Genomic DNA, 12,938 nt, shown 5'->3' with positions numbered 1-12,938 from the left:
TTCATTTCCCAGTGTTCTTTCTCTGGGTGTAGCTGCTTCTGTCCATCTTTGATCAATTAAGGCTCTCTTTATCGAAGAGATCCACTTCCATCAGAATACATCCTCAAACAGTATCGTTGTTGAGGTATATAATGAACTCCTGGTTCTGCTCATTTCACTTAGCATCAGTTCATGTAAGTCTCGCCAGTCCTCTCTGTATTCATCCTGCTGGTCATTCCTTACAGAACAACTGTGTTGGAATCTTTACAAACTGTTAAGTCATTAGAGTTGATAGAGACAATAATTATTTAATTTAGTATGATTGATCTGATATTATGGGCCAGAAGAAACAAAGTACTAAGTAGAACTAATTGAAACAATGCTTGTGTTTACACATTTACTCATTGAAATTCACAGTATGGAAGATTCATAAAGTAAACATTGTAACTTTGTGAATTCTCACCTCCCTTGAAGCTCTTAGGGCCAGAGAGCACTCTGGGAGAAACCCATAATCCCTCTCTCTTGCATCCCCCAATCCCTCTCTCTAGAAGGAGCATAAATAGAGCTTCAGTGAGCCCAGTTGGGGGAGTGGAGCTGAATTGGAGGTTGAAGAAAGCAGAGGCAGAAGCAAAGGACAAAGCTGCAAGAGCTCTTGGAACCGAGCAGAGAGATAGGCCTCTAAGCTAACCGGGCTATATTGAAGGACACAATAAAAGATTTGAACTTTTATCACCTGGCTGCATTTGGGGTAATTATTGATCTGAACTGATACTAAGGCTGCCTCCAGAAAACCTCCCCGAGAAACCTGCTCTCTCCCAGAGAGAACCATCTTATATTATATCTTAAAGAACAAGAACATCACACCCCTGCAATTTCCTTCTAACAAATTGTTCAATTCCATGTTTTATGGCATTATTTGGGGGTTTTGGAGGAGCTTAGGTGAGTTTATTGCCTTTTTCAGCCATCTTGGTTCTGCCACACATATTTAAAATTCTGATGAGAGGACCATGGTATGTTATATAAGGTTTAGTTAAAGGAAATGTATATATTACTTAAATAAGTAATAACTGGGCAGCTAAGTGATACAAAGGATATAGTGACAGGCCTGGAATTAAAATCTGGTCTCATATACTAGCTGTGTGAACCTGGACAAGTCACTTTACCCCACTGGCTTCAATATCTTCATCTGTAAAATGAACTGAAAAGGAAATGGCAAATCACTCTTGTATCTTTGCCAAGAAAATCCTAAATAGGGTCATGAAGAGTCATAAACAACAAACTGACTTAACAACAGCAAATATATATAACAGCTACATATGATAACTGCCTTAAAAAAAAGATTAGTTAATTTTGGTTCTGCTAAGATCAGTAGTTCTAGGGCCAATGGGTAGAAATTGGATCAATGGAAAAGAAAATATTCCTAACAATCAGAGAAGACCTAAAGTATAACATACTGACTGCCTCATGTAAGAATAGGGTTTTTTACTGGCAGTTTTCAATGTAGGCTAAATGACCATTTCTTTGGGTTAAAGTTCAGGTTGATTTCTGAGATCCTTTCCAAATCCAAACCTTATGATTCTGTGATTTTGAGATTTTGGAAAGAGAATTCTTTCACATAGTGAGTATAAGAGATATCCATTCAGGTAGATGTCTGAAGGTATTATTCATCCTTCATTCTTGAAGAGGTCCAAAGATATCAGGAGGATGCTTTCTTGATTTTCAAATGAATTGGATTTAAGTGAGACTGAGGTGGACAAAGTCATCAGCCTTGTTCTCTCCCCCAGAATCACCAGATTCTAGTGGTAAGACATAGGTCAAGATGATTCTGGGTCATCACAGTGAGAGACCTTGGCCTTCTTAAGCTAAAGTCTTTCCCAGGCCTGTTTGATTGAAGCAAAGCCCATTCCTTAATTAAAGGTTAAGTGAGAATTGAAACTAAAGGAGAGTTAAGAGGAAAGCTATTAAAATTAAGTCTGCTGGGGAACTAGGAAGACAAGGTATCAGATGTGTCATTATTGTAGAAGTTGAAGTCACTAAGAAACATGACAGGAAACAGGTTGAAGCCAAAAACACTGGACAGATGCTCAGATTTATTAAGAAAGGTGGAATTATGTTGTGGAAGAAACAGTAAATAATGTCAAGAATTGATTGTGTGGACTTCAAAAAATAAAGTAGAATGCCATCTTGACATTTTTATTATAGCAATGTGGCTCAATAAAACCTTTGCTACTTATAAGCTCTAGAATTCCAACTGTTTTATTAGGAAATTTCTCTTCATCATAGAGCTCTTTCTCTCATGTTCCTTCCCTGTTTTCCTCTTGAAAACAAGATATCCTATGCCACCTTTTCCCATACTGAGTGAACCTTAGGGGGAGGCAGTTAATAACTATTGTTACTTCCAGCTCTTTCCTCTATTTCCGTCAACTAGCAACCTCTCTTCTGAGTTTTATTCTATCTAGATATATCATCCAAACTAGATCTTAGAGACACATATCTCATGTCCGTCCCTCACCCAAGTTACTCTTTCTTCCTTTTCAAAGACTTTAATATTTGGCTCACATCGAAGGCCACATTTCACCTTCCACCCTTAACATTTACCTTTAACATATACATTGAAATTCCCTCAAACACTCTGACTTCCCAATTCTTCAACATCCTCAAATTTCATGACTTGTTCCATTACTCTTCATTCCACCTCAGTCATACACAAGGAAAGTCATACCCTTCATCCCATCATCATTCCCTAGTCTGGTACTTTCATGATTTCATGATTAACCTCCTAAAAAGCCATCTCTCCCTATCATTCATCCTTAAAGACTTATTTTCCATGCTTACCTGGACCTCCAATCCCTCTACTACTCTGACTTCTACTCAAGCCTCTTCCTCATTCTAGCTTCATTCTTCTTCCTGCTCAATCTTTACCTTATAGGAGAAAAAAGGGAAAGGAATAAGAATTTATATAATATTAACAATGTACTTTGCTATGTGTGATTTTTTTTTAAAAAAAATACATCTCATTTGAGATTCACAACAATTCTGGAAGGTAAAAGCTTTTATTAACACCACTTTCAGTTGAAGAAACTAGGACAACTATGGATAAAATGATTTGTTCGGGGTCACATAGAGAGGAAGGGGATAAAAGAAGGAAGGAATGGGACTTATAGAAGAAAGGAAAGATTTATATAATTAAAAGACAGAAGCAAAAAAAATGCAAATGGACAGGGTGAAAATAGAGAGAGATAGTAGGACAGGATAAATAGAAAGAAAATAGGATGTAGAGAAATAGATGATAATCATTACTGTGGGGAAACAATTTTTATAGCAAGTTTCTCTGATAAAGACTTCATTTTTCAAATATGTGGAAAACAGAATCAAAAAATCTTATAAAAATAAGAGTCATTCCTCAATTGATAAATGGTCAAAGGATATGAACAGACAGTTTTTAGATAAAGTTATCAAAGCTATCTATAGTCATATGAAAACATTCTCTAAAACACTACAAATTAAAGAAATGCAAATTTAAACAACTCTGAGCAACTATCACACAGCTATCAGATTAGTTAACATGACAAAAAATGAAAATGACAAATGTTAGAAGGGATTGGGAAAATTAAAATGCTAATGCTTTGTTGATGCAGTAGTATACTGATTCAATCTTCTGAAAAACAGTTCATAACTCTTCCCAATAGGCTATAAAACCACTTACTTCCTTTGACCAGAATCCTTGGACTTTATCGTTATCCTTATACCACTATTAGGTCTGTATTTCAAAGAGATTTAAAAAAAAAAAGAACCTATATGTACAAAAAGATTAATAGTTACTGTTTTAGCAGTGTCAAAGAATTGGATATTGAAGAAATGTCTATCAATTGAGGAACAGCTGAACAAGTCATTGTATATAATTGTGATGGAATTCTTTTGTATAAGAAATGGTAATCAAGATCATTCATTTCTCAGAAAAAGCTGGAGAGACTTACATGAACTGATAAAAAGTGAAATGAGCAGAACCAGGAGAACAGTGTACTCAGTAAGAGTAAGGTTGCACGATGATCTATTACAAATGTCTTCATCATTCAATGGTCAATGACTTTGCATGACTGCACTATGTTGAATTGTTTGTCTTCTCAATGAGAGGAGAGGGAAGAAAAGAATTTGGAATTCAAAATTTGAAAAAAAAAGAATGTTGAAATTATTTTTGCATATAACTGAGAAAAATTAAAAGAGAAAAAAGAAAGAAAATAGGGGCCATATGTTATGAGCATTTTTGAGTGGTAAATCAGTGATTCAGTAGTGATATCTTAGATATACTGAAGCAACAATTCCATAATGTAATCTTAGTTCATCTATTAAATCCATCTGTTTCATCATCTTTAACTATGCAGTTGATTCAGTGGCTGATTCACATTCAAACTTTTCCCTTTTGGTTCCCCCAAAAAGAGCCAAGACAAAATAAGGTGCCTTATCATGAAAAGATCATAGATTAAGAACTAGAAGAGACCTTAGAAGTCATCAAGTTTGACATTATTTTATAGATGAAAAAACTCAGGTACAAAGCAGATTTGACCAGAGTCATATACCTTGAAAGTCTCTGTAGCAGAATTTGAACCAGGTTTTCCTGACTCTACCTCTAGCATTCTATTCACTATTTTAGCACTGCCTCGTGGCAGTAGGAAAGAGAAAGAAGACTGTTGTCTATTTTTGGGCAAAGCTGACTAAGCTAGTGAGACATGGGATGGAAACTTTTAATGGGATAAAATTGTTCCCTCCTCACCTTACAAGGATATCGGGGTCTTTGTATGGTCCCTGTAGTGGCAAATAAAACAACCCCTTGCCCTTGAGTCAGATATCTTTTTCTTGAGAGAGGAAATAGACTACCCAGATAAAGTTCACAAGTCTGGTTTAGAAGAATTTAAATACTGAGAAGAGCCAATATGTCAGTGTCTTATTTAGAGATCAAAGCCAACCTACTCATCCAGGGAAAAAAGAAAATTATCTTTAAAATGAGGATTCAAGCTAAAAAAAATTAAAGAACATAGCAGACTATATCATTCTCTTTTCAAAACACCCAATTCCCTTATTCCTTCCCACCCCCCAAAGAATCTCATATCCTGCAATAATTGCCAATTTGGAGGAAAGGCAAAACCATTTTGGAAGGAAAAAAATAGCAGCAGCGTTCAAAGCCTTTTGAGTGTTTGGCTAGGATTGTTAAGTTGTTTTTCATTTCATCTTGCTCTCTGCCAGCCTGCCAGGAGAAAGAAACGTTCATGGTTTCCGCTGGCTCAGCCACAGCTCAATAAAGACCATTCCTCAGTTGTTTTGTATTCCTAAAATTCCTGAAGTTCCTCATTCCTTAATTTGGGAAGTGAAGTTGAAAGATTTAATAATTATTTTTTTGAAAACCCACAAATTGCCTTATTTTTTTGTCTTCGTGGACTTTCTTGCCTAGCAAGATTTGTCTATTTCTTAGAGCCAGAACAGAGAGAAGCAGTTCTGTTTTGGTGGGTAGGTGGTGGACTCTTTGGAGCAGCAGTAGAACTGTTTGTCTTTTGAAAAGATCCCAGCAGGCACAGAGGCTGTCTAAATTCTTTTTATAAAGGAGGGAAAATTAGACTATTGTGAACATTAACACCAGTAACCACAAGCCAAGCAATCTGTAAGCTCTACCCAGATCTCTTAGGGGAGGGCATTCTTGACCCTTTTGGGGTCATGGACTCCTTTGTCAGTCTGGTGAAACTCAGGGATCCTTATATAGAATGGTTTTAAATGCATAAAATAAAATATGCAAGATTACAGAGGAAACCAATTATATTAAAATGTAGTTCCCCCAAAGAAATTTTAATGGACTTCAGGTTAAGAACCTTTGGCTTAAAGAAAGAGTTTAGAAAAGTTTGGGTCATCTAGCTTTTCCTCTACTTGATTATTGTATAGTTCACCTCCTTTCCACTCTCCTATAGGATATTTTAGTCTTTTTCTTGCTCATTCTCCTCTTACTTCTTTCCAGACCTAAGATTTCTTTCACCTTTTCCCCTTTTAATGGTTTGTTCATTTCTCCTTTGTAAACACCATCGGAAACTGAACAGGATGAGGGAGCTGGTGAAAATGTGAAGAATGACTCATGGAAAGATTTTTTTTCCTGCTTTATATTTACACAGCTCTCACACTAATAGCATATAGGTGCTTTATGTTATGAAGCCAGACATTTCCTCTTTGCTAGTTTTTTTCCCTTACTATGACCCTAGCTGTCATACTCAGCCCCTGATGATGCATATGCTGATTTGGAAACATTTTAAATCCTAAACTGCTCCTTATTTCCTCTCTAGAATTCTTTCAGGTTGCCAGTTTCAACTGTTCTTCTCAGGGGTTGCCAATTCTTTTCTGTTCCTATGAACCTGGAGCACAGACCAGCAAACTAAGGCCTTCAGACCAAATCCAGCCGCAGCCTGTTTTTTGCATGGCCCTGGAGCTAAGAATGATTTTTACATTTATAAATAAAGTTTTATCATGCATAAAAATGTGAAAACCATTCTTAGTGTAAGAGCTCTACAAAAACAAGTTGTAAAGCAGGGTTTTATTCCTAGACCTAAAGTAAAACCTATTGTATCCTTCTTTCTAGAGCCCCCAAGTTGGGGTGACAAAACGTATCATTGCTTTCTAGAGCTCCTATATGGGGGTGATTAAAATATATCTTCCCAGTGGAAAAGTGATAAGGGGGACTCCTGAGGATGGTGGGAAAATGGAGCCCATTTATTTCAAGGTCTTTCCCCTTTATATAATGTAACAAAAACAACACTGTGCACGTGGGACCACATAAACAACTTGCTATTGTAAGTAGTTTTGCCACCTAGTATCACTCTTCCACCTGGTATCACTCTGCTTCAATCTCAACCCAGGTTGTCAACGTCCCCTGACTTCTCAGGAAGGCTGAGAGCCTTTAGGGGAGATGGGGACCCGAACCAGACATCGTTAGCAGGTTCCCTCTGGACTGAAAGGTCTTATACCTTATCCAGAGTTTCGCCCCTGACTGTGACCCTCTACAAAACCAAGTCTTCTCCCAACAAGATCTGCATTATGCACAGAGATAAAGTACTACACATTTGAATCCAAATGATTTTTGGTTCATCTATTGTTTTAAGATTTTGTTTGTGTCTTAATGGTCCTTCTGTAAACAGAGATCATGGAATTTCAGAACCAAAATGGACCTCTGATATAATTCAGTACATACTATTGATTTTGCTCTTGAGGAAACTTGGACCCAAGAGGAATGAAGTAGTTTGTCTAAGAGTATATAATGAACTTGTAGCAAACTAGGAATTAGAATGTATGTTTCATAATTTCCAGTCCCAAAGTAATTGGGACTTTCAAAGTAATTGAAAATTGACTAGGTCACTATTTTTATAAAAGCCAGGCAGTCAGGTAATCCAATATCAAAAATATTCCACAAGAAAGGTTTAAAAAATTCTGTGGAACAGAAGAATTGCTAAATGAGAGGGAGACAAATTCCAGAGGGAATGATTTGGAGGCAAGGGTTGATTAATGTCTTGATAAATCTATATCTCAAAGCTCTTATTAATTCTTCCATTAGGGCAGATCACAACTCAAATGCACTTTCACATTATGAGTGATTTTTTTCAAGTTCTACAAATCCTTCATAGAGTATCAGTGTATTTCAAATCCTCTTCTTGGCCTTTTAGTATTTCATGAAGCTCCTTGTAGCACATGGACAATCTATCTCTCATTCTCATTCCATGAGTAGCCCACTTTAGTTCTTTTCATACTTATCACTGAGTATATTTCTGGTGCCACTTCTTGTGTGAAAATTATAATGGCTAATAATATGTTAAAGTCTAATTTTGTCTACACTGAATTTTTCCATTGCATGATTTTTTAGAATATGGTATTCAGATTTTGTGTCACCCACAACTTTGAATCTTCCAATATGGTGGTACAGCCATATAGATTAACTAAGGGAATATTAATGATGAAGATTAATAATTAATGATTAATTTGATGGAAGGGATTTAAGATCATTGAATACCCTATGTAATTTCCCAAATGAAATCTAGCTCACTCTTTTCCTTCTATTTGACTCTGAACTCATTATCCATCTACAATGCTTATTATATATCCTTTTTTAAACTGATGAGCTAACTCAATAGACTGTCCATTATACTTGATGTCATATTGTCAGAGATATGCATTATATCACTAGCTATGGTTAATAACACAGTCATGTGTTACTATACAAATTTCAGTAAATTTATTCCATTATATAATTATTTGTTGCCTTTCTTCCAATATCTTTTGTGACTGTTTCTGGGATGATCTGGATCATTTGGGTCTCACTGGAGGCTTTCTGTATGCTTATTTTCCCCTCTACCACTTTGGGCTATTTTGTCAAGCAGTACTATGTAGAATGTACTATTATCCTCTTCCACATTATTCTTCCATTGAAATTAAACTTTAAATCATTGTTGTCCCTGGATTCCATGTCTCTCTGCTTGAATGAATTAAATTCAGGGTTCTTCTCTGTTAGTATCCTGTGGATTCTAGGCATTTGGTCTCTATCCTCTGTTTCTAATTTAGCTTTCTTGCATTATTTCTTAAAACATGGCATTCCATCCTCTAATTCTGTTACTTCATTTTAAAATCTTAACTTTGGCTATGTGATACTATACAAGTCACTTAACCTCTATCTGCCTCAGTTTTCTCATCTCTAAAGTGAGGACTACAATAGCACCTCACTCCAAAGGTTGTTGTGAGTGTCAAATGAGATAAAACATCTTGAAAACCTTAAAGAACTTTATAAATGCTAATTATCATTATTGAGTTTTTTATATTTATTGATATCAATTGAGGAACAAAATAAAGCTATATATGCTTATTTGGAATTATGCCCAATAAGCTAAAAAACTGTGTACGTGTACACTTTTTGTTCCAATGGTGCCACTACTGGGTCTATGTCTCAAAGAAATCATAAAAGAGAGGAGAGAACCCACACATGCAAAAACGTTTGTAGCAATTCTTTTTGTACTGGCAAAATGTTGGGAAATGAATAGATGGCTATTGACTGGGGAATGGCTGAATAAATTATGATATATGAAAATAATAGAATATTGTTGTTCTAGTAAAAAATGATGAACAGACTAATTTTAGAAAGGCCTGGATTTACATGAACTGATGCTGACTAAAGCAAGCAAAATCAGGGGAACACTGTACATAGAAACAGCAGGATTGTGAGATGATCAACTATGATAGATGTGGTTCTCAGCAGTTTAGTGATACAAAGCAAATCCAATAAACTTTATCTAAAACATCATCCACATCCAGAAAGACAAGTATGGAAACTGAATGTAGATCAACACATACGATTTTCACCTTTTTTTTTCCTTGTGATTTTTCCCTTTTGTTCTGATTTTTCTCTCTCAATATGATTCAAGTGGAAACATTTTTAAAAATGAATGTACATGCATAAAAAAGTTTTTTACATGTAATTGTGAAAAATTAAAATGATAACTTTAAAAAGATATATATGCTTGCCATTATTAGTGTCATGGAGGATATTTCAAGACACATTCAAATGGAAGAGTGATTTCCTATTGATAGTGAGGTTCTTCAGCATATCATACAGATCTTAGCCAAATAAGAAGTATTTAATCAATTTTTTTCATTCCATTTTATTGGAAACTCCTCTCCCTTTTATTGTTTTTTTCTTCATTTCTTCTGTTTGTTGTCCTGAGAGACATATACAAGATAAGTAGGAAATAATTTAAAAAGAGAAAGCACTGGAATAAAAAGACTTCCTATAAAAAGTTTAGATTTTAATTGGAACGTAAAGTCAGAGACTTAGTCTGACATAATAGTCACAGAAGAGGAGGGAGAATGTTCCAGGTATGGGGAACAGCCAGAGAAAATGCCCAGAATCAAGAGACAGAGTGTATTGTGTATTGTTCATGACAGTCAGGAAGGTAATATCACCGAATTGAAGAAGACATTTGGGGGAGTACTGAGTAAAAAGACTAGAAAAGAAGCCAGAGTTTAGGTTATAAAGGTCTCCGAACACCAAAAAGATGATTTTTATTTGATAATGGAGATAATAGGAAGTCATTGAAGTTTATTGATTTGGGAGGGTGACATGTTTAGATCTTACTTCAGGAAAATTAACTTGACAACAAGGGTAGGATGGACTAGAATGAGGGAAAACCCAAGACGGAGACCAAAGAGCAGCTGATTGCAATAGTCCTTGAGTGAGGTAATGAGGGTGTATCCCCATAGTAATGGCACTGTCAGAGGAGCAATCAATAGACAAGAGGAGATTTAAAGATAAGTGAGAAAGTTAGAATAAATTGGGGCCAATCTGCTGGATCAATTTTGCATGCAGAAGAATTTGGGCTGGCATGGAGAAGGGTTACCTCTCATGTGAGAAAGGGGTGAAGAAGGAGAAAGTGGGAGAACACCATTTAGTTGTCATAAAGATGTGAGATGAAGAGGAAGAATACAGTAGAGGGAGTTCTTGATGAATGACCTCAATTTTTTGAACTTTGTTTGAGGCAAGATTCTCATCTGAGAAGTGACAGAAGAGAAAGCCATTCATTTAAGGAATGAAAAAATGAGAAAAGCCACTCTGGAGAATGGGATAGAGAGTTAATTAGAGAGATATAGAAGGATTGCCTTGTCAGAGTAAGGACCCAGTTGAAATTATGTGAAATAAATCTGTAGTGAATTCAGTCAGCTTGGTCTTGTGGTTTTCTCTAGTTTTACACAGCTGCAAATAGAAGCAAAGGCATCAGATGGTGGGAGCTATCCAAGGCAGAGGTTTGGCAGGGCAAGATCAGTGGTAGAATAAAAGAGGTAAGGAACTTGAGAAAAGAGGACAGTGTCAAGTTAAGCTGATTCACCAAGTAGGTCAAGATGAGAAAGAGAGGAGAATGTAGTTAACTGCAAAAGTGATAGCATAGGAAAAAGCTTAAGGGTTGAGATTGGAGGTCATGTGGAAGAGGAAAAAGAGGGAACCACTTCAATTTCAAGGAAAATGAAGAGGTGAGATGACAAGAGACCATGATCAGATAAGGGAATATCAGAGTTCATGAATATGGATGGATGTGGGATATGTGAGTCATGACAAGATCAAAGATGTGATTATTTTTGTGTACAGCAGAGATATGGTGGAGGAGGTTATATTAAATGACTAAGTGGAAAGAGATCAGGTTTTTAAGAGCTGAGATTTTGAATTCTAATGTAGAACTTTACATATATTTTAAATACATTTTACCTTATTGAATTGAGTTATTCCATTGTTATTAATAGTCACTTTAAAGGGGAGGCATCTTTATGGATTGTAGTAAAATCAAGTTGAAAATGAGAGAAAGGGGTTATAGGATACTCCATATCCAGTAGCAGCAGTGTTCAGGAGCCCTTCTCTGCAGGGGAAAATGGGTTTGTTGACATCTTTTTCACAAAGATTACCAAATCTACAACTATGGGAAAGTGTCTGTCTTCTATTCTTACCAGTCCTAGCTGGTCTGTACTAAGTGGAAATAGTAGCAATGGAGACTACCCTGAGCCCCAAAGCAGAGAGATATAGAATTGAGCTATGTTGCTTGGTTATTTCATAAGAAAATAAACTTTTCAACCAAATAAGGAAATATTCTAAATTTTTTTTTTGCTTCAGTATAACATGGAAACTGTGGCAACACTGTTTTTCTTTTCACTAAGAAGCATCCTGGTTGAAACTGAATTCATTTATCCATTCATCTTTAAAGACCTTAAGTTTTGCTTATTGGTTTCAGAATCATGGCAACAACAACAAAAGAAGAAACTAGAAGCAAAAACCACAAAACACAGATTCCACCTTTTTCACAATTAATCAGAGTAAGCTTGCACCTGTGAAACTGAACTATGCATTAAAGTTCAGACTAGCAAGGTACACCAAAACTGCATCTTCATTTAAATTTAGTCCAATTGGAAATGAGCAAGTTCTTCTGCAAATTAAATAATTAAAATTTGGGGAACAGATAATGAAAGTTTTAAGAAAATATTATCTGGGCACAAATTTGAAATTTCAAATGATGCCTGGTCATCATGAGATTTTAATCACCTTGTCTGTCTCAAAATAAAATTCCTAATATAGGGGTATTAACCTATGAAATGTCTAAAAAATCCTGAAGGCTCACTCATTATATCTTTTGTTACAATTTCAAGTCCCAATTAGACATCATTGTTTTAGATTTTTTTTTTTTTGATGAAAGTTTAAAGACATGGGACATGAAAACAGAAAGTGCCTCAAGACTTTAACTGCTCATTCTGACCCAGTTTCAACTGTTCATTTTAATCATGATGGATCATTGATAATGACAAGTAGTTATGATGGTATCTGCTGAAGCTGGTATACAGCATCAGGTCAATGTTTAAAAATACTTATTAATGATAATCCTTCTGGGTCTTTTGTGAAACTCTCAAAATAGTAAATATATTTGTGCTGCAACTTTGCAAATATTTTTAGGCTATGGAACTACAATAAACAGAAGTGCCTAAAGATATATACTGGCTATGAGAATGAAAAACTGCATTTTTGTTAATTTTTCAGTCACTGGTGAAAGTAGACTGCATCTGAGTCAGAAGATAACCAGCCTGATTTGCATTTAATATCTTCAGATGAAAGAGATTGTACAGAAATTACAAGGTCATACCAGTGTCATGATTTCAACAACCCGTTAAGCCACAGAAAACATGACTACATAAGCTGCATTAAAACAAGATATAACAAATTTGGAGGGACTGACAAGCTTTTAGGATATCATGTTAGAGACCGTATCAAGAAGAATTAAATCTGTGAGGCAAGAACTAAAACATTTGAGAATCCAATTTCTTGGTTCAAAGGATTTTTTTTCTTTCCTTTTCTTCCCTGTAATGGGTAACCTGATGAAAAGAGATAGCATTTGTTTTATTCTACAAATGAATAC

The 12,938-nt window shown here is 35.6% G+C and overlaps 1 pseudogene; it reads left to right on the top strand.

The window, feature by feature from the left end:
• The first annotated feature begins 10,373 nt into the window (after positions 1-10,373).
• On the top strand, positions 10,374-12,693 carry LOC127546454 (WD repeat-containing protein 5-like; annotated as a pseudogene).
• The last annotated feature ends 245 nt before the right edge of the window (positions 12,694-12,938 follow it).

This window comes from Antechinus flavipes, chromosome 2, assembly GCF_016432865.1.
Source record: "Antechinus flavipes isolate AdamAnt ecotype Samford, QLD, Australia chromosome 2, AdamAnt_v2, whole genome shotgun sequence".
NCBI classification, from domain to species: Eukaryota; Metazoa; Chordata; class Mammalia; order Dasyuromorphia; family Dasyuridae; genus Antechinus; species Antechinus flavipes.
Note: the sequence above shows the minus strand (reverse complement) of the source record. Positions and strands in the feature narration are given on the sequence as shown.